Source organism: Hemitrygon akajei, chromosome 1 (genome assembly GCF_048418815.1).
Source record: "Hemitrygon akajei chromosome 1, sHemAka1.3, whole genome shotgun sequence".
Lineage (NCBI taxonomy): Eukaryota > Metazoa > Chordata > Chondrichthyes > Myliobatiformes > Dasyatidae > Hemitrygon > Hemitrygon akajei.
Window position 1 is genome coordinate 56,730,969 of NC_133124.1, and position 12,745 is coordinate 56,743,713.

General features: G+C 39.9%; 1 long non-coding RNA gene across 1 annotated transcript in view; it reads right to left on the reverse strand.

Moving 5' to 3' along the window:
- Positions 1-2,079: 2,079 nt before the first annotated feature.
- The window catches only part of LOC140731094 (uncharacterized), a 39,133-nt gene continuing 28,467 nt past the window's right edge, over positions 2,080-12,745 (reverse strand). The window contains exons 2-3 of the long non-coding RNA XR_012099731.1: positions 3,543-3,717; positions 2,080-2,393 (exon numbers count right to left, since the gene is read on the reverse strand). This is a non-coding gene — a long non-coding RNA (uncharacterized lncRNA). The remainder of the gene's footprint in view (positions 2,394-3,542; positions 3,718-12,745) is intronic.

The window sequence follows — 12,745 nt, forward strand, 5'->3', positions numbered from 1 at the left end:
ATTTCTCATAGCATGATTTTTAATGTTATGAAGATAAATGATTATCTATTTGGTATAATACCTTTCTGTAGTTCACATATTTTTGTATGTTGTATACAGTTTAAATGTTGTATTTTCTAATGTTGTGAGATCAATGCTCGAAGCTAGAATCATAAGAAAATAAAGGCAAATTTATTGGACTGCATGCTACATAAAAGCAATTTGCATGCTTAGTGCTCACACAAGCATATCTAATTGCATTGCCTGGAGGAGGATTTCTCTGAGGTATTAAATAGCAAACTTAATACATTATGTTGCCTCTTACAAAAAATCTGTTACAAATTGATTCTATGGTATTGAAAGCAAGCAAGCTCGACAATCATGTTTTGTTCTTTGCCCTACTCTTTGGATGGAGATTGTAGTATTCATGTTTCCCTGTCACAAAACAGGAGATCTATGTTAGGAATTCCCTTACCATATCTGTGTCACTTCAGTGTCTAAAATGTTAATTTTGTTTCCTTTAAATGAATATTTTAAGGTAAAATCACACACACACATACGGATATATACCTATATATAGCTTTCCCATTTTAGATTTCCAAATTTGACAAATGTATTTGACAAATGAGAAATACTTCAGATTCATATAAATCTATATACAATTTATCTTGAAACATGTTTATGCTTTATTGTTGCATTATTTGCTGCTTGAAATGATCAACTCTGTTTGTGTGACAACATTAAAGATGCTTTATCTTCAATTTATTTATAGTTATTTACAACAATGACTCATTGCTAATATGTAACCTTATCATTTGTATACCAACATAATTTATCTTTGTATTAAAATAATAATTTTATTTTGCAACGACTTACCACCAGCTTTCCAAGCCACAATGTTCAATAGCATCAAAACACTTAATGTCCATGCAAATTATTTGATCAATGATGAAGATTATTGAAGCAATTTGATTAATCTACTTGTTTAACAGAGCACAGGAAGATATCTTAAATTTTGTCATTGGGTAACAAATCATAACTGAGCTCAGATTGATCTACTCCAAATGGTCAACCTAAAGAACAATTTAATTCACCCTTCCATCCTTGCTTAACCCACAGCTATAATAATTTTTTTCAAACACTCTCAATGCCTGGTTTGAAGTTGTCTCTTTAAACCACAATTCATAGGAGCAGAATTAGGCCATTTTGTTCATCGATCTGCTCTGGCATTCCATCTTGATAAATTTATTACCCCATTTTCCTGCCTTCTCTTCATAACCTTTGACACCCATAATAATTAAGTACCTATCAACATCCACTTTAAAAATACCGAATGACTTGGCCTCTACTGTCATCAGTGGCAATGAATTCCACAAATATCTTGGTTAAAGAAATTCATTTCTTTAACCTCCTTTAACCACATTAAAGGAATTTCTTTAACCAACATATTTGTGGAATTCATTGCCACTGATGATGGTGGAGGCCAAGTCATTCGGTATTTTTAAAGTGGTTAAAGAAATTCCTCTTTATCTCTCTTCTAAGTGTATTCTGAGGCTGTGCTCTAGTCCTAGAATCTCTCTATTACATCCATTCTTCCTTATATTAGGGGCCCAAAACTGCTAATAATACTCCAAATGCCCTATTAAGTCTCAGTATTATACCCTTGCTTTTCTAGTTCTCTTGAAGTGAATGCTAATATTGCATTTGCCTTCCTTCCTGCTGACTCAACCTGATAGCTAAGCTTTAGGCAATCCTGCACTAAAACTCCCAGATCTCTTTGCACCTTTAATTCTGATTCACTCCCATTCAGAAAATCATCTACACCTTTGTTCCTTCTGCCAAAGTGCATGACCAAACACTTTCCTACATGGCATTTATTCTGCCAGCCAATTGTTTGCTCAATTTCCTAATCTGTCCAAGTTCTTCCACCAACTCCATGCTTTCTCAACACTGCCTCCCAACCTATCTTTGTATCATCTGCAAATTTGGTCACAAAGCACAAGGTAGAGCAGGCTCCAAGAACTAACTTCTCTTTAGGTCTTGGATGCTGGTGTCTGCTCCTAAATAGCAATGGCCTTTGAATTTTTTTTATATGTGCTGTTTAATATTTTAATAAAACAATCAATATAAATAAAAATGCCCTTTACATGCTGGAGATTAATCATAATTTTTAAGACTGAGTAAACTAAAGGGGAAAATATCCAGTTATCTGCAAAGTGCATATTGGCTGTCAGCTCAAGGTATTCTGCACATGTGGACTCAGTGCTGCATGAGTCAAGTGGTGGGCAAAGGGTTAGATTTACAGGATTCTGATCTCTGGCTTGATCCTGACCTGATAGTTGCAATGCATGAGGGACAGAAGCCAGGAAAAAGCTTACTTACAGTTGGTTGATGGCTCTATGTGGAGCTGCTGCCTATCAAACAATTAGGAAAGGACAATTACAAGAAGGGTATGAACTCAACATCGAACTGCAAAAGCATAACTGGAAAAGTTTCAACTCTTCAAATCACTCTGGTTTGAGACCTAATGTTAGATCACAAATGGGTAATGTAAATCTTGCATGCATAACAAATAAAGCAGATCTAAGTAGATATGAGGCACAAAAATGGATAAACCTTTGTAGTTCACCAGGCTGGAATCATTAAGCAGTAAAAACAGATTTCTACACTGTTCCCAGAGTACAGTCCCTGCATATCAAGAAAACAAAGCAGACAGTGGTCAGCAATAATTGACAGCACTGAACCTCCTCTATGATTGCATTTAAGCATCCAATAGATAGTGATTAAACAAGTACTTAACTGTTTAGAAAGAAACCTAAATCAACCATCTCTTTAAATAATCTCCAATTTCATTTTCCAGTCTGAATTTGTCATACATTCTGAAAGTAGGTATCTCATACAGAAGCAAAAAGAGGCTTCAGATATTTGGGACACCATTACTTCCTTCTGAACAGAACAATCATTACTGCACTGGAGTCAAGAATTACAGCAAAATGTTACTGAAATATAGAAATAATTTATACTATAATAATTAAATACATTAAAAGAAAAACCAAAGCCTTTAGGTTATCTAGACATTTTTTTCTGCTTGATTGGTAAGTGCACATTTTATTGAAAACACGGTAAGGACATGTTGGTTCCTTCATTTTTTACATAAGAAGGAAGAAGTAAGTGGAGTTGTGAATGTGCCATTTGCGATGACATTTGTTTGGAAGGGCAACTTGTCAATATAAGCCTCACAGTTAATGGGTATCTTTTCTACAAAGCTCATTTGATTAAAAATGAATTTTGGCACGTTTCTATCAAACAAAGCACACTAAAGTTGAAGGTGAGATCAAAATAACTAGATCCAGGATACTTAAGTTCACTGTGCCAAATACACTTAATAAATAAACATAAACATACATATATACAGAAGTTTTACTCTGTTGTTTCACTGATGTTTGCCCTCCTTACTGACATTCGGTTGTACTACTGATGGTTCTTTCATTTAAAGAACTTGATGCTATCTAGAAAGCATTATATATATATATATATATATATATATTACAAATCACACTAACCTGGTAGAAGTTCGGTGGCTTCAAGGAAGTTGGATTGATTTTGCTGTGTTTGATGTTTGATTCTCAGATTGGGAATTTAACAACCAGTTGTTATGTTGAATTATACCAGTAGACTTCTCTACGAGACTGACACACACATACAGACTCTTTATTGTTGTGACAAGGAATATTTGGTCTAAAAATATAAAATACGGAAGATAATCAGTTCAGCCAACATCTGTGGAGGAAGTGACAGAAGTTCATCAAAACCTTCATGACCATTTTGGTGAAGCGTCATTGATCTGAAACATTAACATTTTTCTTGCTCCATAGGTACTGCCTGCTCTGTTGAGTGTTACCGGCACTTTTTTTTGGTTTTAACTTCAGATTTCCAGCATCTGCGTTTTTGCACTTTTGAACATTGTTTTGTCTTTTAAAAGAGAACATTAGAATTAATATTCAAACTCCTGTACATCATCAAAATACCATTTCAGCAAAATTATCAGACTCACAGATAGATAAATCAGAGAGACAATATTGTCACTTGTATATCATTGGGTGATTTGAACAACTGCATATCAAATAATATTACACATCTGCAAATAAACATTACCATCTTTTATCATTTTTGACTTGTGACTGGTTCCATTTTACCTCTGTGTATTGTAAAGCGAAGGAACATTAGCTCTCATCAGATTATTGCCATCCAATAAAACACAAACTGCACTATTTTGCTTGAATGAAGTAGAGATTCTGATACCTGGAGGAACTGCATGTTCAAACAAATTAAATGACTGATAAGAGGGAAAATGATCCTGATTCCTTTAGGACATACAGATTGCTACTATTTGTCCTCATAATGACTTTTAAATCAAGCATTAGAATAAAATACAAGAATAATAAGGTTTCTCACTATCCTTTTGTATTTTTGGAATCAATTTGCTTTGCTATTATGTTCAATTGAAGGGGAGGGGGTAAAGTATTTTAAAGCCAATACTTCCTTGTGTTTAACTCCTTGAATATGCAGGAGTTTAATATTGAAAGCTGTCACAACACTACTGGGAGGACTTAATATTTAACATAATGCTTGATCTTTGCAATGGCATCTAGTCGATATGAAATGACACAAATAGAAGTCAGTCTCTAAATCTCATTTCAGCAATCATTAAATATGAAGGTGGCATCACAACAGCTTTGCAAATACTCGGGAGTTGAATGGGACTCAGATGTACTCATGCAATTAAACGTGGAGCCAGATGGTGCTAATCTTGGCTCACAACCCAGTGCCCAGGCGAGCCTCAAGTCTGCACTAATTTTTTTTGCAGCCATGCAGCTCCCTATGGGTGTCATTTCAATAACCTTTCTGTGATGTGTGTTGTGACTGACTAAATCTCAGCCTCACAGAATCTGCAACTAGGAAATATAAACGCCTTTGTTCACACAATGAACCTCCAGGAGAGAGAGAATCCAGGAGAATCTCCTCTCCTGGCATGATGTTTTATATTTCTTTAACATCAACATAACAATAAACTATTAACTACCGTTTCATTTGCTATAACCACCAACTTAACTTTAACATTTGGAATATAGTTAGATAAGTGTATAAAATTACATATTTACAGTGGCAACACATCCCAACTAGAAGAACTCCTTTCAATATTCAATATGCAATACTGGTGTCTGTTCCAGAAGACTGAGTACAAACTCTAGACACCTAGAATATCATACCCCTTTTGTTATGGTGTTGGGGGTTGACTCCATCAATATACAACTGACCAGAAGGTTAAATTACAAAACAGACCTGTTCCGAACTGTGCATTAAGAGGCAGGGAATATGTCTTTAACAATGTGCTAATAGCAGAAAAACTCATCCATTGTCTTTCCCTATGTAGCTTCAATGAGACAGACAGAATTAGAAAGTCCCACACCCAGTTACAGCGGATTCCAGTTAATTGGGACATATCCAGAGCAGTACATTTTGGCTCAATTAAGCAGCTGCCCCAATTAGCTGAAGCTTCATGGAAATCATTAAAAAAAGGTATAAAAAAGATAAACTACTGCTTGAATAAGAAATTATGTACTTAATTGAGACACAGAACAAAATAGAGCAGTGTCAATACTACCACAGTACAGTACTATAAAACTGCTACACAAAATGCTGGAGGAACTCTGCAGGCCCGGCAGAATCTATGGAAAAGAGTAAATAGTCGATGCTTTGGGCTGAGACCCTTCATGTAGGGCCCAAAATGTTGACTGTTGGAGACATTTGAGAAGTGTTGAGGAAAGTATTAAAAATAATTTATGAATAATCCATTTATGTAAAACTCATGAAGCTGTTGTTAAATAAAAGACCTAAATATGCTTCAAAATAAATGAAAACATGCAAATAACATTACACCTTTTAAACGAAGGTCTCTGAACCTATCAGCCCTGCGTCAGCTTGGCTAGTGTGAAGATCAGAACCCAGGTAAGAAATATGCTTCTCCCTGGCTCAGTGATTTGCTGAACAACTATGGACTCAGTGGTGAGTTCAGTGTCAGGGCAGGAAACCAGATACATGGTTGATATGATCCCTGGGGTGTTTGTGACCTTCATACTGCAGAGCATAGTAGTGAAGTCTGCGACGTGCTACCATTTGCACTGCAACTAACCCATGGTTCTCTGTGGAGTCAATGGTGATCCATCAGCACACTTCAGCCCAGTAACACACTCAATATACAATATAGGGACACAAGAGAATGCAGATACTGGAATCTGGGGCAGAGTGAAATTGTGAAATTGCTGGAGAAACTTAACTCGTCAGGCGGCATCTGTACTCTTAGTAGCAACACGCACGCACCATTCACTCACTCATAAACATCCACCTTTTCCCTTCATTTTTAGAATAGTCAATATAAATAATGTGTATAGACAGTTGGGCAGCACATAGAAAAAAATCATGTAGGTTGTGCCTACCCTGACCATCTTTTCAGAATGGGGAGTGTGCTACGTTCCACTTGCAAGCATTGAGTGTAGAGTTCATGTTGGCCTTGTCTGCCTCTGCTGAGAAGTATACCCAGTTCAGCAGAGACTGGACATTTCCTTTATACAAGCTCAATGCTTCTCATTCTTTCAAATAATGAAAAGAAAGTTGCACAGGCCTCTGAATATTTGATTGGACAGGTCTTCACTCCCTTGTTAGACCATCTATGTCCAGAATTCCTCCCGTAGCGAACTGCATTTACTCCCACAGCAGTCCCTGTGGACCTCGCCTCAAAGACTGCTCTCCTACATCCACCCCCGCAGGCCCCCAGAGTTCTTATTTCAACGCCTGCCCCTGTGGATCCACAGCTACAAGAGACATCACTCCCTCATCCATCTCTGACCCCTCCTCCCAGAGCCCTCAATCCCACCACTATCACTACCTCACTGCTTCAGAGACCTCATTCCCTATGGACTCTTCCCCACAGAGACATTGCTGCTCGGCATGCCATTTTGAACACCACTTAACCATTACTGCAGTAGGTGGCTACCTCTTTTATTATTACTGCCATGTGCCCTTTCACATGCCACCACAGTCCCTCAGTCTATCAATGTGGCCACATCCCCCATTCCACATGTCACCACTGTATTGATTGGATTACTGCACAGACAGAACAGAAGCATTCCCACGCAGGTCTGACAAAGAGCTTTTAAAAACCCAGTCTCTATAAAACTGCCTAGCGGAGTGGCCATCGTGGGAGCAGACATTGTTGGAATAGACTTGAGTCAGAGTAGTAAGGATTTGGTTCAACAAGACTTTGGCAAGAACAGGCAGAGGCTAGGTTAAGTTCATTCCTTAATTCTTATTTAACTCTGGAGAGGATAGAGACAGAGCCAGTGTTCTGCTCTGGGTGTCAGATGTGGGATTTCCAGGAGCCTCCCACCCTCCCGATGACTACATCAGTGCCAGGTGCATCGAGATGCAGCTCCTTAGAGACCGAGTCAGGGAACTGGAGCTGCAGCTGGATGCCCTTCAACTTGTTAGGGAAAGGGAAGAGGTGATAGGCAGGGAGGTAGTCACCTCAAAGCAACAGGAGACCGATAACTGAGTGACTGTCAGGAGAGGGAGTGGAGAACGTCAAATAGTGGAAAGCACACCATAGCTCTCCCCCTCAACAATAAGTACTCCATTTTGAGTACTGTTTGGGGAGATAACTTACCTGGGGGAAGCAACAGTGGCCATGCCTCTGGCACTGAGTCTGGACAAGAACTGAAGAGGATGGCAATAGTTATAGGGGACTCTGTAGTCAGGGAGATAACTAGGTAATTCTTTGAACGAGGAAAGGAAACTTGGATGCTAGTTTGCCTCCCAGGGTTTGAGATGTTTCTGGAAGCGTCCACAATATCCTGAAAAGGGAGGGTGAGCAGCCAGAAGTTGTGCTACATATTGGCACCATTGACATAGGAAGAAAAGGCGAGGCGGTCCTGAAAAAAGAATCCAGGGAGTTAGGAAGGAAGCTGAGAAGTAGAACCTCAAAGGTAGTAATCTCAGGATTTCTACCTGTGCCATGCAGCAATGAGGACAGGAATAGAATAAAATGACAGATAAATGTGTCGCTGAAGAATTGGAGCAGGAGGCAGGGATTCAGATTTCTGGATAATTGGGACTTCTTCTGGGACAGGTGGACCTGTACAAAAGGGATGGGTTGCACTTGAATCTGAGGGGGACCAATATTCTTGTGGGAAGTTTTACTAGAGCTTTTGGGAGTGGTTTAAATTAATATAGCAGGGGGATGGGAACCAGTGTGATGGAGCTGAGGATGAGCCAGCAGGTTTGCAAGTAGATGATGGGTGTAACATGAATGTAAGGAAGGACAAGCCAATAATTGGGTACAAATGCAGACAGAATAAAGAATTAAATTGTACTACAGAGCCAAACTTCAAAAGATGAAGGTGCTGTACTTAAAAAGGATTTAAGGTGCTGTACTTAAATGCGCTTAGCATTTGGAATAAGGTGGATGGACTTGTGGAGCAATTGGAGATTGGTTGGTATGACGTTGTGGGCAGCACTGAGTCATGGCTGAAAGAAAGCCATAGTTGGGAGCTTAACATCAAAGGATATACTTTGTATTGAAAGGAAGGCATAGGTAGTGGGGTGGCTCTGTTGGTAACGGATGGAATTACATCTTTAGAAAGAAGTGACATAGGATCAGAGAATGTTCAGTCTTTGTGGGTGGAGTTAAGAAATTGCAAGGGTGTAAAAAGCATTTTGGGAGTCATATATAGCCCTCCATATAGTAGCCAAAATGTAGGGCTGAGATTGCAAAGGGAGCTAGAAAAGGCACATAATAAGGGCACTGACACAACTGTAATGGGGGATTTCAGTGTGCAGTACAAGGGGACTGGGAAGATCGGCCTGCTGCTGGATCACGAGAGAGGGAATTTGTTGACTTCCTATGAGATGGCTTTTTAGAGCAGCTTGTGCTTGAGCCTACTTGGGGAAAGGCTATCTTAGATTGGGTGTTGTGTAGTAACCCAGATTTTATTAGGGAGCTTCATGTAAAGGAACCCTTAGGAGCAGTGATCATAATATAATTGAATTCATACTGAAAGGGAGAAGCATAACTCACATGTATCAGTTTTGCAATGGGATAAAGGGAATTACAGAGGCATGAGAGAGGAGCTTCCCCAGGTGGATTGGAGGAGAAGACTGACGGGGATGACGGCAGAGCAGCGATGGCTGAAGTTTCTGGGAATAGTTCACAAGGCGCAGATTAGATATGTCCCACAGAGGAAGAAGTTCTCAAATGGCAGGGGAAGGCAACTGTGGCTGACCAGGGAAGTTACAGACTGCATAAAAGCCAAGGAAAGGGCATATAAAGAAGCAAAAGTGAATAGGAAGTTGGATGATTAGGAAACTTTTAAAATACAACAAAAGGCAACTTAAAAAGTGATAAGAAGGGAAAAGATGAAATATGAAGGCAGACTAGCCAATAATGTAAGCAGGATACTAAAAGATTTTTTAGTTATATAGAATAAAAGGGAGGTGAGAGTTGATATTGGACCACTGGAAAATGATGCTGGTGAGGTACTAATGCTGGACAAAGAAATGGCAGATGAACTTAATGGGTACTTTGCATCAGTCTTCTCTGTGGAAGACACTAGCAGTGTGCCAAATGGCCGTGAGTGTGAGGGAGCAGGAGTGAGTGCCATTGCTATTACAAAGGAAAAAGTGCTAGGCAAACTGAAAGGTCTTGAGGTGGATAAGTCACCTGGACCAGATGGACTACATCCCAGAGTCCTGAGAGAGGTTGCTGAAGGGATAACGGATGTTTTGTCATGGTCTTTCAAGAATCACTTGATTCTGGCATGGTCCCAGAGGACTGGAAGATTGCAAATGCCCCTCCACTCTTTAAGAAGGGAGGAAGGCAAAAGAAAGGGAATTATAGGCCAGTTAGCCTAACCTCAGTGGTTGGGGAAGTGTTGGAGTCTATTATTAAGGATGAGGTTTCAAGAACTTGGAGACTAATGGTAAGTGTAGTGTGCTGTAAGGTTTCACTGCTAATGTAATGGTTTCTCTGTAGCAGCAAAATTTGGGTTATGACTAGAGATAACAGGGTTTGGAATGTGGGCTATCCAATGAGAGGGATGTTGTTCTTTCTTGTCGGTCTGGGAGCAGGGATTTTGCTGGAAGAAGTGAGGAAAGAAGACGTGAATGGAGAGAGCTGGTAGACCGCCTGATGGAGTGGACTTGGAGCAAGGGTCCGCAGGTTGGCTACGCTCGGTGGAGGTCGACGGGAAGCCAGTGGACTGAACTGTGAGCTCCAACGTTGTGCATTGGACTGTTTCATGAGAATGGACCCTTTTCTCTTTTTTTTTAAACCAACCATATAGTCAAATTAAGAATTATAAAGCTCAATTGTTTTATCGCATATAGTGTACTGTTTGTTATTTCGTGGTACTGATTTGTAACAGGGGACACATCATGCAGCATCCACACAAACAAGATTTCTTAAGTTTGGCTGGGCCGAGGGCTGTCTTCCCCTAGATTAAGCCGCTAGCCGAACCGAGAGTTACATAAGTCAAAGTCAGCACGGTTCCTGTAAAGGGAAATCTTGCCTGACAAATCTGTTAGATTTCTTCAAGGAAGTAACAAGCAGGGTGGACAATAGAAAGGCAGTGCCTATCATTTAGTTGGTATTTCAGAAGGCATTTGATAAGGTGCCACACATCAAGCTGCTTAACAAGATAAACTACTATAGCATTACAGGAAAGATACAGGCATGGATAGTGGAATGGCTGACAGGCAGGAAGCAGTGAGTGGGAATAATAAGGACCTTTTCTGGTTGGCTGCCAGTGACTCGTGGTGTTCCTCAGGGGTCAGTATTGGACCTGCTACTTTTCACATTGTTTGTCAATGATTTAGATAATGGAATTGATGGCTTTGTGGCAAAGCTTACGGATAATATGAAGAAAGGTGGAGGGGTAGGTAGTGCTGAGGAAGCAATGCGATTGCAGCAGGACTTAGACAAATTGGAAGAATGGGCAAAGAAGTGGCAAATGGAATACAGTGTTGGGAAATGTTTGATAATGTATGTTGATAAAATGAACGATAGTCCAGACTATTACCTAAATGAGGGGAAGGTTCAAACATCAGAAGTGCAGAGGGACTTAGGAATCCTTGTGCAAGACTCCCAGGTTGAGTCTGTGGTAAAGAAGGTAAATGCAATAATGGCATTTATTTTAAGGGAATAGAATATAAAAGCAAGAAGATAGCCTTTGTAAGACGCTAGTCAGGCCGCACTTGGAGTATTGTCAACAGTTTTGGGCCCCTATCTCAGAAAGGATGTATTATCATCGGAGACACTTTAGAGGAGGTTCATGAGGATGATTCTGTGAGAATGAAGGGGTTAACATATGAAGACCATTTGGCAGTTTTGGGCCTGTACTCAATGGTATTTTAAAAAATGTGGGGGATCTCACTGAAACCTACTGAATGTTGAAGGAACCAGATAGGGTAGATGTGAGGAGGATGTTTCCAATGGTGAGGGTATCCAGAACTCAAGTTTCAGCTATCACCTGGTGTTTCTCTCCCCCTTCCCCTACTTTTAAATCTACTCATTTTTTTTTTTTCTCTCCAGTCTTGCTGAAGGGTCTCGGCCCGAAAGTTTGACTGTACTTTTTTCCATAGATGCTGCCTGGCCTGTGAGTTCCTCCAGCACTTTTTGTGTGTTGCTTGGATTTCCAGCATCTACAGATTTTCTCTTGCTTCTGTTAAGGATTTAAATTTTTATTTAGTGATACTGTGCAGAGTTGGACCTTCCAGCCCTTCAAGCCAGGCCCCCAGCAACCTCCGATAACTCTGATTTAACCTAAACCCAATCACAGGACAACTTACAAAGACTAATTAACTTACCTGATCCATCTTTGCACTGTAGGAGGAAACTGGAGCACGTGGGGGAAACTTGCACGGGGAGGAAGTACGAAGATGTCTTACAGAACGGTGCTGGAGTGGAACTCCGAACTCCAGAATGCCTTGAGCTGTAATCGCATTGTGCAACTGCTATGCAACCGTGGTGCCCGTATTGTGCGCTTAACTATGATCTGGGCTGCAAGAGTGCCTCAGTGTAGAAAGTGGCAAGGGTAGCCTCTGTGGAAGAAAACTACAATAAGAGATTTTGCCTGACTCTGTGAGCTCCATGTTAATAAAGCAGCTTTGTTGGTGCTTTGTACTACCAGCATTTTAGGGAGCAAATGAGATACTGAGAGATTGACCATCAGCCAGCCATGCTGTAGTCACTGTGTTGGATCTATATGACAGGGAGGCAAGCATTAGTGGATAATACAACATTATAGGCAATTTGGTACGTTTTGGTTTTGAAAACTTACTTTTTTTTTGTTTTGGGCAAGTGTCAACTTTCATCATTCCTGTGCTTTCCCTGTAGTTCATTTTCCCACCAAACTTGTCATCCATGGAAACCTGATAACTAGGGCTATCCAGAATCAACTATTTGTTTGTTTTGGTTCACTTGTTGACCCTCAGTCCAAAGCATACACTATCTCCCATCTTTTCTGCACTAACATGTGGTAACATTTTTTTTGTGTAGCATTTTCCGAAAGACATCTACTATGTTGCTAACTTTCTTTTCTCCATCAAGCTGGCTAAACATTTATAAAACAACCTTAAAATTTGACAGATACAATTTTCCTTCCAGAATTCTGGGCAATCATTGTGCGCTGTTCCAAATTCCTAGTTATCACAA